Below are 14,639 nucleotides of genomic sequence, written 5' to 3' on the forward strand. Positions count from 1 at the left end.
CACACCAGCTGATTGTTTTATCCCTCCCAGCTTAGTCTGAAAAACACTTGGAAGAAAAGCTTTTTCTCAAATGCACATTTTTGAAAAGCTACTTGTGTTTCATGCTTTGTCACAAAGTTAGAGTTTAAGGGTTTAGTTAATAATACATTTGCTCTCAAAGTATACACAAACAGTACATCACATATACTCCTTACTTCCTTATGCAAAACTCCTCATGAACTGGAAATCAAAAAACAGTTTATGTATTAATCAATAGGGCGATCGTGGCTCAAGAGTTGGCAGTTCATCTTGTAATCGGAAGGTTGCCGGTTGGAGCCCCGGCTCGGACAGTCTCGGTCGTTGTGTCCTTGGGCAAGACACTTCACTGACTGCCTACTGGTGATGGCCATAGGGACCGATGGCGCGATATGGCAGCCTCGCTTCTGTCAGTCTGCCCCAGGGCAGCTGTGGCTACAACTGTAGCTTGCCTCCACCAGTGTGTGAATGTGAGAGTCACTGAATAGTGGAATTGTAAAGCGCTTTGAGGGTCTCGAAAAGTGCTATACAAATGCAATCCATAATTATAATTATTATTATTATTATTATTAATATAAAACATTTTACTTCTAGATCACATCAGTCTCCCTTCTCAAAAAAACCAACTGAATGAATTTGTTTCTCTTTGGTCCCCACTGGCCCCAAGACTTGGGACTCATTTGCACACTCCTGCTTAGTCTTTGTGGTGGTGGTGGGGGGGGTTCTTCCTTGACTCGGTGGTGGTCAGGGAAGTTGTCATTTCCCCACACCTCCTGTGGTGGGGTGTGGGAAATGGGAATACCAGTTTTTCATGGCTCTTTACTTCCAGGGGTAGTCCTCTACCCCCTCATACAACACATCACCCATGCACATAGGGTCTTGATGTAGGGTTGTGGACCTCGTAGGTCACAGTGGGTAGAGCCATTCATGTGCCTCTGCTGGCTGTACTGCATGGTAACCTGCCCCTCCTTTTTAAATACATTATACTACTAGAGTGCTGTTAACATTTGGGGGGGAAGCAACGTGTTTGGCACAGCAGTGCATCCAGATCATAATTCTGATTGCACAAACTATTCACAAACATGTTACTGTTCCAAATCTTGTTAATGATGTATTAAAGTCTTTTTTTCCGTATTGCAAGGTGCAGAAATAAGGTATTCTAGGCCTTTTGGCACATGAAGATAGACGGCTAATTTTAAAGACTTAATTGAGGGATGCAGTTGGGACTAAAAGCAAAGTCTGCAGCACTGCAGGAGGATTGTAAGAGAAAAACTGAGCTGGGCATTTAGGGAATTTAATTGCTACCAGAAAATACTGCGGGGGGGGGGGGCATTAATGATTAAGTTTGATATCCTCAATTAAAGCCTTATCTTTAAAAAGATCCCTCAGATGTTCTGCAGTTCAATACACGATATAGACAACTCAAGCAAACTTACTTTCTACCACAATGGAAATGGTAACAGAAGGGGATAAAGCTCAGTGTGCTTAGGGATCAACTTATGTAACACAAACGCACAAACACCATGGCTGCTAAAAGGTGCATCTACAGAATAGTGGCAAACATAACACTGAGTAAGAAAAGTAATATCCTCTTTTTCTGCTTCTGAGACTTCACAATCCTTTGCTGTGATTATTTTAGATAAGTGCTTATATCCATCACATTCATGTCTTCAACTCTATCTACCCCACAATTTTTTCTAAACGTTTGATTGGTAGAAAATAATGTTGATAAAAGGCTACATTGACAGCAAGGATTCTCATAAGATTTTAATTCATTACATATGCCAGAGTCTCCGTATTTCAGTGTCTGACATAAAATTTTGCATTCTGCTGTTTTACTTAAACTGACTGCCAGGGAAGAGATGGCAAGAGGAAGAGAAAAAACATGTCCTTACCTTCCGGTCATACTCACCTTTTGGTTTTATGGAAGAAATGTGCTTAATCTAACTGCTGTCTTTGGCTCACTTATTTTATCCCCTTTACAGACTACACCCTAAAGCAAGACTACCAACACACAGGTAGGGCTACCTGCGTACAAAAGAACATCAGGAGGCAGGCTATTCTGCTTTGATAGATGGGGATGTGTCATCTTACCCTCTTCCTTCTGTCTTGTCAGTTTTTTTGTTTTGTTTTGGAGAAATTTTTTGGATCAGTGTTTCATCACCTATTTTAAACTTTTAGAACTGAACTCACTGTGGACAAAAGTGCATCACAATTGAAAGTCTATTTTGCCGCAACTGTTTTGATAGTTTTAGTATAGCGGGTTTTCTCCCAAATTTCATGACGAAAGGATATCTATCATTACTCTGTACTGAAAAAGCCAAGGTGACCTGTTGCCACGTAACTGCCTCCAGAGTCACTCTCATTTTTATAACAGGGTCACTGCTGGAAGTAGCGTATGACATACAATATGGAAAAGAACAGGTCAAAATGAGAAAGAAAAAGAGAGAGGCAACGCAAAAATAGATGATATAAAGAAAAGGAAACAGAACGATATTTACAAATTGTATCTGGCATATTAGTTGTCTGAATTCAGCAGGCTGTATATCTTAGCTAAATTATAACATGACGTGGATGCAATATGAGAGGTTTGCACTGTTGGTGGTCCTCCCAATCTGGGTGACCGAACACCAACTGGGGTCAATTTCCTTCCTTCCTTTCCTTATGCAGAAGAACTGCAGTGTGAATAAGCTAGATAAGAACATCCTATTGTCTAAAGTGGGAAAATATATGGGATTTTCTGATTTGTAATTTTAGAGGATAAGGAGTTAAGTGTTTTCATAAAAAAAACCCAAACAAAAACGAATTCTAACCTGATTCATTCTGATCTGAGTCACTTTCCAATTATCTGATCGATAAAATCAGCTATGATGCAACTTGCCAAAAGTTGGACACCGTTCAAAGCAGGTATAGTTCATTTAAAGTAATTGCAGAGTGCAGTGATGTGGCTGAAATGCATGAACCACAGCTTTGCCCAGAAGGGACTTTTTATAGCTTTTTTTATGAGACAGGCTCTTTAGCATAAGAAATGTGATCCACTGATTAGAGTGATTAGTTTAGATGTGGTCTTGTGCACAGCATAATATATCAGAGGGTTGTTTTTTGTAGGTTTTAATATACATTCTTTAAGTGCTTATAAAAGCAAGCCTCTTAAGATGTCCTCATGAAAGTGTAACACATTTTCAGAAGAAAACAAATCCAGGATTCACAGAAGCTGAATGGGTTCTTCCAAGCAAATCACTGTTACCAGTAAACAGCAATACATGTACTAGTGAGGAATGGCATTCAATCTTTTGACTGGATCAACCCATATGGAAAAGAAATAGTAAAAACTTATATGATTTACTCATGAAAGTGGCCACTTTCTCATTAGTTTCATATATTGTTCTAGTAAGTATCCAAAACATACAAGTTTCATTATATAATTTTTCAAGGGATATTATATCTGTTTTCACTCTTGTATGCTTTTCATACAAGTTTCACACAAGACAGATACAAACTTTATAAGATTTATATATATCTTTTCCATATGGGAAGGTTTGACTGTCTGATGGAAAATTATATCTTGCAAAATCTGGATACAACAGATCGCACACCTGTTTTGATGATGATAAATGTTAACCAGTTAGGAATGTAAGGAAATTAATTTGGTCAAGGTTTACAAAAAATATTTGATATTTTACAGCAGAATTACCTGAATTCCTGCAAATTTCAAACATGCAGTAGTACAGCCACTGCTTAAGAAACCTGGCCTTGATCACACAGTTTTAGCGAACTATAGGCCTATTTCCAAGCTGCCTTTAGTCTCCAAGGTTTTAGAGAAAATTGTTTTTAGTCAACTGAAAGATTTTCTAGATGAAAATGGAATCTTTGAGGTTTTTCAGTCAGGTTTTAAAACCCTTCACAGCACAGAATCTGCATTACTAAGGGTTTTTAATGACATCCTTCTGGCATGTGATTCTGGTAACCATGTTGTTCTTGTCTTGCTTGACCTAACTGCTGCCTTTGACACAGTAGACCACAATATTTTAATTTCTCGATTACATGATGTAGTGGGTATTGGTGGCACTGCACTCAATTGGTTTAGGTCTTATTTGTCAGATAGAACTTTCTCTGTCAGCCTTCTCGGTTACGAATCGTCTTCTGCTCCTCTGTCATGTGGTGTCCCACAGGGCTCAATTTTAGGGCCACTGCTCTTTTCTCTGTATCTACTGCCTCTGGGTTCTATCCTTAGAAGGCATGGGATCTCATTTCACTGTTATGCCAATGACTGCCAAATTTATTTGACACTAAAACGCAAGGATGCCATCTCCATAAAACCTCTCTTGACATGTCTAGATGACATTAAAGCTTGGTTGGCTTGAAACTTTTTAAATTTTAATAAAAAGAAAACAGAAGTGTTGGTGTTTGGACCCAGTGGTCCCTGTGAGTCCTCCTCTGTTGTTTTAGGATCCCTGGAAGTCTATTTTAAATCTGTTGTTACTGACCTTGGTTTTAAGTTGGACAGTGATTTTAAATTGGACAACCAAATCAGAGCAGTGGTGAAGTCCAGTTTTTATCATTTAAGGCGACTGGCAAGACTAAAATCTTTTCTTTCGAGGCAGCACCTTGAAACAGTGATCCATGCTTTTATTTCTTCCCGCCTGGACTACTGTAACTCACTTTATGTGGGGGTCAGTCAGTCATTGCTCTCACGTCTGCAGCTGGTTCAAAATGCGGCTGCACGACTCCTAACAGGAACTCGAAAAAGAGAGCATATAACCCCCGTGCTGGCCTCTCTGCACTGGCTGCCTGTGTCTTTTAGAGTTAATTTTAAAATTCTTATGTTTGTTTTTAAATGCCTACACAGTCTTGCCCCGCCTTACCTCTCTGAGCTTCTTCATCCCCACATACCCTGTCGGTCTCTCAGGTCAGCTGACCAGCTGCTCCTGGAGGTACCGAGATCCAGGAGGAAGCTCAGAGGTGACAGGGCCTTCTCTATTGTGGCTCCAAAATTATGGAATAATTTGCCCATGCATGTTAGAGAGGCCCCTTCACTGTCCACTTTTAAATCACGTCTTAAAACCCACTTTTATTCCTTGGCTTTTAACCTCAGTGAGACTTAGTTTCTTTTTTTAATGCAGTAGTTATTTAATTAATGATTTCACTCTTCTTTTATTTGTTTTTTATTTATATCTCATGTAATTTTATTTTACAGTTCCAATGTACAGCACTTTGTGTCAGCTGTGGTTGTTTTAAAGTGCTCTATAAATAAAGTTGATGATGATGATGATGATGATGATGAGTTAGAGATTTGGGATCTGGCAATATAATGTGTGGCAAAATTTGAACATCTTTTCTGTAAAAAACAAAACAAAAGTGTCAGCATGGCTTAGGTTTGCAAAGTTACATCTGAATAAACAATGCCCTTTGGACATATTAGATCAGAATGGAGATGTTTGACCATAATGCACAATGCCACATTTGACAAAAACCAAACACAGCATATCAGCACAAACACCTCAACTGTCAAGCATGGTGAGTGAGGGGTGATGATGTGGATTGTGGATTGCCACATGATGGGTACCTTCCAGTCGCTCTGTGTAACAAAGTATTCTAGAGTCAAATGTGAGGCAATCTGCTGGACATCTTAAACTTGGCTGAAACTGGGTCATGCGAAAGAACAGCCATTCCAAACACAAAAGCAAATCTACAACAGAATGGCTGAAAAGAAAAGGTGTCACAGAGGCCCAGTCAAAGTTCAGACCTCAACCTGATTGAAATGCTGTGGTAGTACAATATAGCTATGCATAAAAAAATGCTTGAAAACCTCAATGGATTGAAAGAACATTGTAAAGAAGAGTGGGCTGAAATTCCTCTGTAAAGATGTGACAGACTTATAAAGTCATGCAGTAAACAGTCAGTTCATGTTACTTCGAGTTACTAAAAGTGGTTTAACAAGCTAATGACTCACATGATGTACCTGGCTTTTCTCACACTGCATTGTGGCTTAGTATTTTGTTAAATAATGGCAATATGACATATGATTTATTGTTCATCTTAGGCTTTATTTACCAAATTTTAGAATGTGTGCTTGTATATGCACAGATTTCTACCTGACTGCTGTGTTAGGTGCCAGTAGTAAATTATACCATTAATACAATTAAAGCGAGCATCTGTGGCATCTGAACACAAAGCTACCAATGAACCCAGAGTGATTTCAAAGCTCAGTTTAGGTCATTCCCAGCTAAGCAGCCAGAGCAACCAGGTGAGCTAAATTGGCACCTGGATGAGGTGTATTTTGTTACCGGTAACTTGTATTTACGTGACAATGCATTTCAGGCTATGAGTGACATAACCATGTAGTGTAACAAAGTACTTACTGTGATGAGCAATTAAGTAAGGTAAACCATTACTTGTGTAATAAGTAATGCCTAATACGTTTGTGTAATACATTTCTTTTTTGAGAAACAACCCCAACACTGCTGTACTGTTTGGTCTTGTTAAATCAAAACTTAAAAAAAGCTTTTCAGGATTTTTATGAAGCTTCCAAGATGGAGAAGAGCTATCCATGTCCATGAGTAGTAACGTGGATCTGTTTCATGTTGTACTGCTGAATTTTATGTCTAAATTCATGTGTCAATGAATAGATTCCAAAATACTGTTACAATGGCCTGCTGTACGTCACACAAGGTATTTGGTATAAGAACACATTTGTGTCACAATTACTAATAATTACGTTTTTATGATGTTGTCAATGTTTTGTTGTTTATTTATTTACTGTAATGGAGAGACTGTATGTGTCTGAAATCTAGTTTGAATTAATTTTAACCATTTTAAAGGTTGATTCTTGTTCATGCATAGTACTACCTATAGGAAAAGGTCTTTTTTTACACTGTTGAAAAAGTTATTTCTGTGCAACTTGAACTTTTGTTTACCCCAGCGTCTTCTCCAATTAAATATGACAACTGGATTGTGTGAAATTAGCATCCCTGTTTTAAAAATAGAAAAAAAAAAGTACTTGGAAAAACTTCATTGTTGAGACATCTTTTGAAAATTCAGACAAGTGAACAAAAATACAGAAATGTCGGTCGTTGGAAGTTTTCAGCAGATCACTTTTTGTAATGTCGACAAAAGAACAATCACTAAGAACAGTCATCATCGCTGCTGTAATGATTGATCTTGAATATTGCAACTAAGGCTATTTACAGCAAACTCGCGTTTAATTTCTTTGTTTATATCTCAGTCTTTAATTCACAGTACAAAAAAAAAAGCCAGACTAACAAAGCCATTGGAGACCCCAGTTTAATCTTAGTTTTGTGGGAAATGAATTGCCAACAAAATGCCAAAGGTCCAGCTGGGAGATGGAGTTCATGAATTTTTAATGCATTCCCTAATGTGAAACACTCTCACTGGTGGAGATACTTGATCTTCGCTGTTGAAGAAAATGCTGTGATTAATTCTTTAGCACTGCAGGCTTCCCAAAGTAATGTGAACCATCTATTTGAAGTCATACACTTGCAAAATCAAAAGATGTTTTAAATTTAAGCAATGATTTAGAAAGAAGTGTGGCAATGGATTTTTTTTTCTCCATTTTTTGCTGTTCAACAAAAAGTTACTGTTTCTTAATTTTAATTATGTGATTACAGATTTCTTGAGTATTGTTTCTCTTCCTCCTAAAATGTTAGATCACCTGACATAGGCTTTAGCAGAGAACAAAATTCCCTGAGTTAGAGAAGTTGTCAAATTCTTTTCTCGAAAGTAGGTTAAAAATGTGTCACTGAGAAGTCTTGTCCTGTTAGGACTGACTTCCTATGCCCTGAAAGATATTCTGGAAGCCTGGGGCATATTTTCTTCTCCCTGAATGAATTTGTCTAGGTTGGTTGCTACTTAGGTTTATAACAAACCATTTAAAGAAATAGAGGTTTCAAACTTTTGGGGGGAAAGCCTTTGTGTTTTATAATTTATTGCCAACCATGTATTTTGTCAACAGCGATGAAATGTCACATAAAAATGGAGCCGACAAAAGGAAAAAAAGACCTTCTGAGACACTTCATGCACACATTCTGCGATGGTGACCAAAAGCTGGGTGTGGTTGAGTTTAATGTCTTGTTAGATTCATAAATTATATACCACCAATAAGCAGCAGTTTTGATGCCTACAAGAAAGAACAAATCACATTATATCAAAAGGTCTAATTCCTATAAAGCAGCTACGGGATTTTAGTGCTGATGTTACTGCAGTTCTCGTCCTAAGTTGTATGAGGAAAGAAAGCGCAGCTTACTGAGGATCTGCCAAAATGAAAGGCCATAACCAACCCACACAGGGCTAACAGTGATATGCTGGTTGGATCCTTGTGTATATTATAAATTTATAAGAGGGCAGCATGCTTTCCATTGAGTTACAGTAATGGCTAGAATACTTATCTTTGTGGCAAGGCTCCTTTCTAAACCCAGCAGCCCTATGCGGCTGACACCACAGAAATATTCAGTTAAAGTTGGACACCCGCAGTTCAGAGCAAGTGTCTACAAAAGGTAATTATCTATTATTTATACGTGAAGTCTTGCAGAGGAATACATGCTCTGCTGGAGATTGCTTTTCCTCTCTGTTCTCCCCAGGTATTGACAATGAATCATCACTGAATGGACAGCAATAATGAATGACTGAGCATTTTCTCACAAATGTTTTGGAGTATTGTAACAACAAATAGGATAATTCTGCTATAAATGAGCTTCTTAAAAAGGAAATTGGAAAGCTTATTACTCTTAAGACAAATATACTGAGATCAGTGTAGTTGAATATGTAATACCCTGTGGTTGTAGCCATTTATGTCTGTCTATCTCTGAAGCTCTGAAGAAACTAAATAGTTTAGCACTAATTCTGTGAATTCAGAATCCAACAAAATGGGAAATATCGTAACAATCTCCCCCTCTGCTCCTCAGGTACAGAACGTGGTGTTAAATATTAATGACAAGAAAAGTTGTGCAGAACATTATTAAGTCAGAGTGAGATTGAACTCCATTCAGTTTAACGTTGAAAAAAATTTAAACAATCTGGTTAAAATTTATTCTTTAATGAATTCTTGAGTTGTTCCTGGTAAGAAATGTGTTTGTATGAGTTCATAGTGATATGACTGTCACATTTGTGAGAATGGAATTAGATATGCAGCCATGCGAAAAAGATTTTCCCCCCACAGGACTATACAGTGAGAAACTAAATACACTCTTATTGGTTCCATAGGAATTAAAAGTGTAAGTAGCCAGGCACTGCTAAACAAATGCACTTTATGAAATAATTGTAATTGTTGGGCAGGAGCATTCAAATGTGTTTTAACACAATGACGCTGTCACTAAATGTCGAATGTCCCAGCAAAAGGTAACCCCAAGGTCAGATTGGGCAATGTTCAGAGAAACCCACGAGCTATACTTCAAAGGCCTCAGTTGCTAAACGTCAAAGTTCAAGGGTTGCCAGGAGAATCCTTCTCATGTCTGTGAAGGTTCTCAGTCATCCAGGTGCAGAGTCCCAGATTGAAGCCCTATGAAGTGTCCCCAAGAGGAACATGGATCCCCTATTGATCCCCTACCTAATCACACGAGGTTCACCAGAAACCTTGGCTGATTGTGTCACGGTGAGTAGAATGAGGGAGGAGTAGAGCAGGGCGACATGACCAAAAATATTTATCACGATATACATTTGAAAATTTGCGATAACGATATAACTGACGGTATAATTGACACTAGACAAAATACTTTACAACTCCACAACTTTATTAGTGCAAAAAACCCCATTAATGTATTTTCACTTAAACAAGCAGCTGTTTTTTATGTGCATTTAAAGTTATATAAAAATGTAACAGTGCAAATTCCCTGCTGACAGTTTAACCAAAAGGCATTTCCAGTGGAAATTGGCCGACATATCCTCAGCATAACCATGTATAATATCCACAAAACTTAAAAAGAGGTTATAGACACACAATACGGTGATATTATGTTGAAGCACAGTACGTATCACTCCGCGAGGCTCCTGCCTACAATAAATAGCAATAATGCTCCGACAATCCATCAAGTGGTGCGGCTTCGTAGCTTAGCAAAGTCGTACTAAAACGTGACAGATTTTTGAGCGCCGTGTACCACATAAAATCGTTTCGAGGCCAGTAAACACAACCAGATTTCATACATAAGGCACACGGGATTATAAGGGGCACTGTCGATTTTCAGAAAAATCAAAGGATTGTTTTAAGTGTGCCGTATTTTCCAAACAACACGGTAATAACGACGGCCCGCTAGCATGCTCTACTAAAAATAGTGCTTTGTTGTGTATCTGACGGACAAAAGCCAAACCAGTTCCACACCACTGAAGTTGCAGCATTTAATGATCCACTTTCGCTTTTCTCATTCTGCGTCGCCGCCATGTGCGTATGTAAACATAGGCACTGCGCATGCGCGTTTTACCCATATTCTATCACGATATTTCATTTTCCTATCGTTGCCCAAAATTACACCGGTATTACCGTGAACGGTATGATATAGCCCAGCCCTAGGGAGGAGCTTGTGGAAAGAATAGACAGTGAGTTTATTTACAGTGAAAAGGGATTCAAATAACAGTTCAATGTGCAAGCCTTCCTCCGTGTGTTCCTCCCCGTGTCCCAAACTTGTGTAATAGTGCATCCGTGTCTTCCTCCAAAGTGACTCTGTGGAGATAAGTTCAATGAAGGTAAGTTCACTTCTCTTCACAGTCCTCATATAACAAGACACTCAAAGCTACTACCAGGCTTGGTAAATATTCCCACGCCGAGTGTTGCCTGACCCCGCAGTTAAACCATGAACTCTTCTGTATATCAAAGTAGACATGAGGCCATCTGACTAACAGCTAAACCTTAACCAAAATTGGGTCGTGCAACTGGACAATGATCAAAAGCAAAACATTAAATCTACTCCAGCTCCAGTGGAGAGGGTGCAGTCCTTCAAGTATCTTGGTGTCCACATCTCCTCAGACCTGACATGGGCTGCCCACATTCAGGTCCAGACCAAAAAGGCTAGGCAGCGCCTGTATCACCTACGACAACTGAGGAAGTTCAGGGTCTCTCCAAAGATCCTCAGGATTTTCTATACAGGCGCTGTGGAGAGCATCCTCACACAGAACATGACATCGTGGTTTGGGAACAGCTGTGTGAAGGACCAAAAAGCTCTCCAGAGAGTGATCCGTACAGCAGAACGCTGCTGCAGGATTGCTCTCCCCCCGCTTCAGAACACCTACACCAGGAGATGCCGGACTAGAGCAGTGCAGATACTGAAGGACCCGTCCCATCCTGGCAACAAACTGTTCCAACTTCTGCAATCTGGTAGAAGGTTCCGCATCTTCCGGGCAAGGACAGAGAGACTCAAGAGGAGCTTCTATCCCCAAGCCATCCGTGCCCTAAACACACACACCCGCCCTCTCACATCCTCTATAATTGACTGAGTCAGGACTCTTCCAGACACTAAACCAAGGCACAATGTACATTTCAATTCCTTTAATTTTAAATATGTTTATATTGTCTATCCTGTAAAATAGTCAGATGTCTATTCATATTAATGTACAGAATTCACCTGCTTGCTGCTACTGTTGCACATTCACCCAATGTATATACTACATATATATAGTAGTATATACTACTATATATATGTCGAGGAGCGTGTCAGGCTACATTTCACTGTGTGTTATACTTGTATAACTATGCATGTGACAAATAAAGAACCTTGAACCTACAACAGAATGGCTGAAAAAGAAAAGAATCAAGGTGTTGCAATGGCACAAACAAAGTTCAGAGCTTGTGATTGAAATGCTGTGGTGGAACTTTAAGAGAGCTGTGCATGAAAAAATACCTGCAAACCTCAGTGAATTAAAGCATACTTCAGTTCACTGAGTGTTCTCAAAGCTGCTGAGTTATGGGGTGGGCTTTGTTTTTCCCATGACTGTGCATACAAAATATACAAATGAAAATATAATCTTTTTGGACATGCTAATGCGATGGCATATTAAAGAGAAAATGTTTACCTAATAAAAATAAATATTACAGTAATCATTTGTATACTAAACATGACCTTTGAATGTGTGTTTTCATTTTTGAGTTGTAAACTATGTCAGCTCTAATATTTATTTGCTTCCTCCAAAGATTTTCAAATGTCTTTCTCTCAACCCCAATTTCACATTGCCTTGAGTGTTTGGTGTTTTGCTGTACTTTGGGACATGTGTTATCTAATTGGAATGAAAGGGCATGTTCACCACTTTGTTTATACCTGTCCAGTGCTACTTGTTAAGTTGCATCTGGGGTAAATAGTGTTCTTGGTCTTTCAGTTGAAATCATTTCACTGTTTGATAAATGGAGCTGTCTACTCTCACTGCCCCTCTCCGAGAGTTCATTTATATGAGTATATGAGGTGGAGTTTGAAACCTCTATGTGGTGAATATGTAATCCACTTCAAAAACAGTTTTATTTGTTTCCATACTAAAGAGGTTTACATTTAATTTAGTAATTTTCAGTGATGCTGTTGTCAGTTTGTATTAGATACCCTATATGACAATGGAGAGCTTGTTAGAGGAGTATTTGAATGGAAGATTTATTACAGACCTAATGTTACTTTTTTATCACTTCTAAATATTGAGTGTAAAATCGCATAGTAATCGCCATGACCTCCATGAGGTAGGATGTCATTCAACCTTTGGGCATCAACCGAGGTCTCGGTTTAAAATGATACAAGGACAACATCTAAGGTTTTAGCTTCTTTTTCTGCTCTGCTGGTACCTGAATCGCTGAAAGATTTAAATTAATCTTATTTCTACACTGTTTCTTAACAACTAGACGGCACCAAAAAAAGTCATCAAATCTTTACGTGAATTTAGTCTGGAGTTTAGTTTATTTCAATTAGTTATCTGCCTCCCAAACCCCATTCAGACAAAGAAATAGCAGTTACCTCTATCCCAGTCCATTTACTTGAAAATAAAAAACACTTCTCACCAGGAGGAGCTGATAAAATTAGTAATTTAGTTGGATATAGGCCATTTTCATTGGACCTTTAACTCGCATGGTTATTACTTTCAATAAGCCTGCTCATCTGCTAAGCTCAGGCTGAAAATCCTTGCTTTTTATCCTCTTCACTTTAGACTTATTCATAAGGGGTTGGACCGCATTGTTATGAAATGGAACCATTTGATATTACTGTGTCTACATTCTGTTACGACTCCCACCTGTCCTGCTCAGAAAGTCATTTATTTTTGACCGAGCAGGGAGAATGAAAGCCTGCAGTCTTAGAGAAATAAAAAGAGCACCTGACTGCGGATCTCCCATCCACAGAGACCTCTTTAAATCCAACAAGCTTTTATCTTTAACTAAACATGCTAATACATCTTGTATTGTGTGAAACATCTTTCTAATTTTGACAATTCATCTTTTTTTATTTTTATGGGATCTACTTCTATATTAGTCTCCTTTTACTATCAGTGTGCATTTGCCTCTATTAGTTTATTAGTTTTCAATTATGACACCCCACACTAGTGTTAATTGCTCTGATAAGGAAAACACAAGATAAGCAGTTTAATAAACCATGGCTATGATTTTGGTGTTTTATTACTTTCACTAAAAGGGCCAAGTTTCTATTTTCTGAATTGAATTAAGCATCATTAGTGAAGGAGCAACACAGTTTTAATGTTACTTGTCCCCATATGGAAATTAGAAAATGACATTAACAATATCAAGTCATAAAAAATACTTTGTTTTTTATCTTTCTTTTTATTCTTTTAATAAAGAGCATTGGAAAATGATAGTAAAGTTGTAGAAGGGCAAATTATTTCAATAATTAGCACCCTAAGTACATGGACAGAATCACACCATGAGATATAGCCAAAAATATTTAAATTTTCTTATTATATTTATTATTAAAGAGAAGATAAACATAACTGCTGTGTTGTTTAAACATAATTTATATATAGTTTGCAAAACCTGTTGTATCCTAGCTACCTCTGTAGGTCACTACAACCAATGTTAATGGAAAATGATAACAGCCTGACTTGCAGCTGGTAAGGTCAAGAAGATCTTACTTCCTCTTTTGCAGGGTAAATTCCCCAGTGGCTTTGGGATTTGGTGTGTGTGGTTCAAGCTTGTTTTCTCTCTGGGTGACTGTCACTGAGGTTCAGATGGAAAAATCTCTCCAGGGTATGTTTCTGGCAAGAGAATACTCAGTGAGGCCATGATCCCTAGAGCTTGGACTTGGATGCTTAAATGATAATACAGCCAGGCAATCTGCAGTAGAATAATGTGTTAATTTGATGGTTTTAATTTAATATAAAAGATGTTTTATAATATCCTGTTTCTTATTTCTAGAATAATCCTCATACGTTCCTCTATTTGTGGTCCATATTGAAATTGTCCTGTTCCTGCCTTTGTGGAAGGCCCCAGCACCAGGAGTGGATTGTAAAGAGACTTTGATGTTACTGCTGATGTTGAACGTTCAGTGGCTATCATGTGCTATGCTTGCCCTGAAAGAGTTTTTCTAAAGCACAGGATAAGGAGGGCCTGTGTTAGAGCCCAACAACAAAGAGTCAGCTGCTTTGACCAGTGGAAGTCTTGGCACTGCATGATATGAACTTGGTGTGTCTAGGGAAGGACA

Source organism: Mchenga conophoros, linkage group LG7 (assembly GCF_057382185.1).
Source record: "Mchenga conophoros isolate Kocher_MC1m ecotype Shallow Benthic linkage group LG7, M_conophoros_male_GT1.1, whole genome shotgun sequence".
Taxonomy (NCBI): Eukaryota; Metazoa; Chordata; class Actinopteri; order Cichliformes; family Cichlidae; genus Mchenga; species Mchenga conophoros.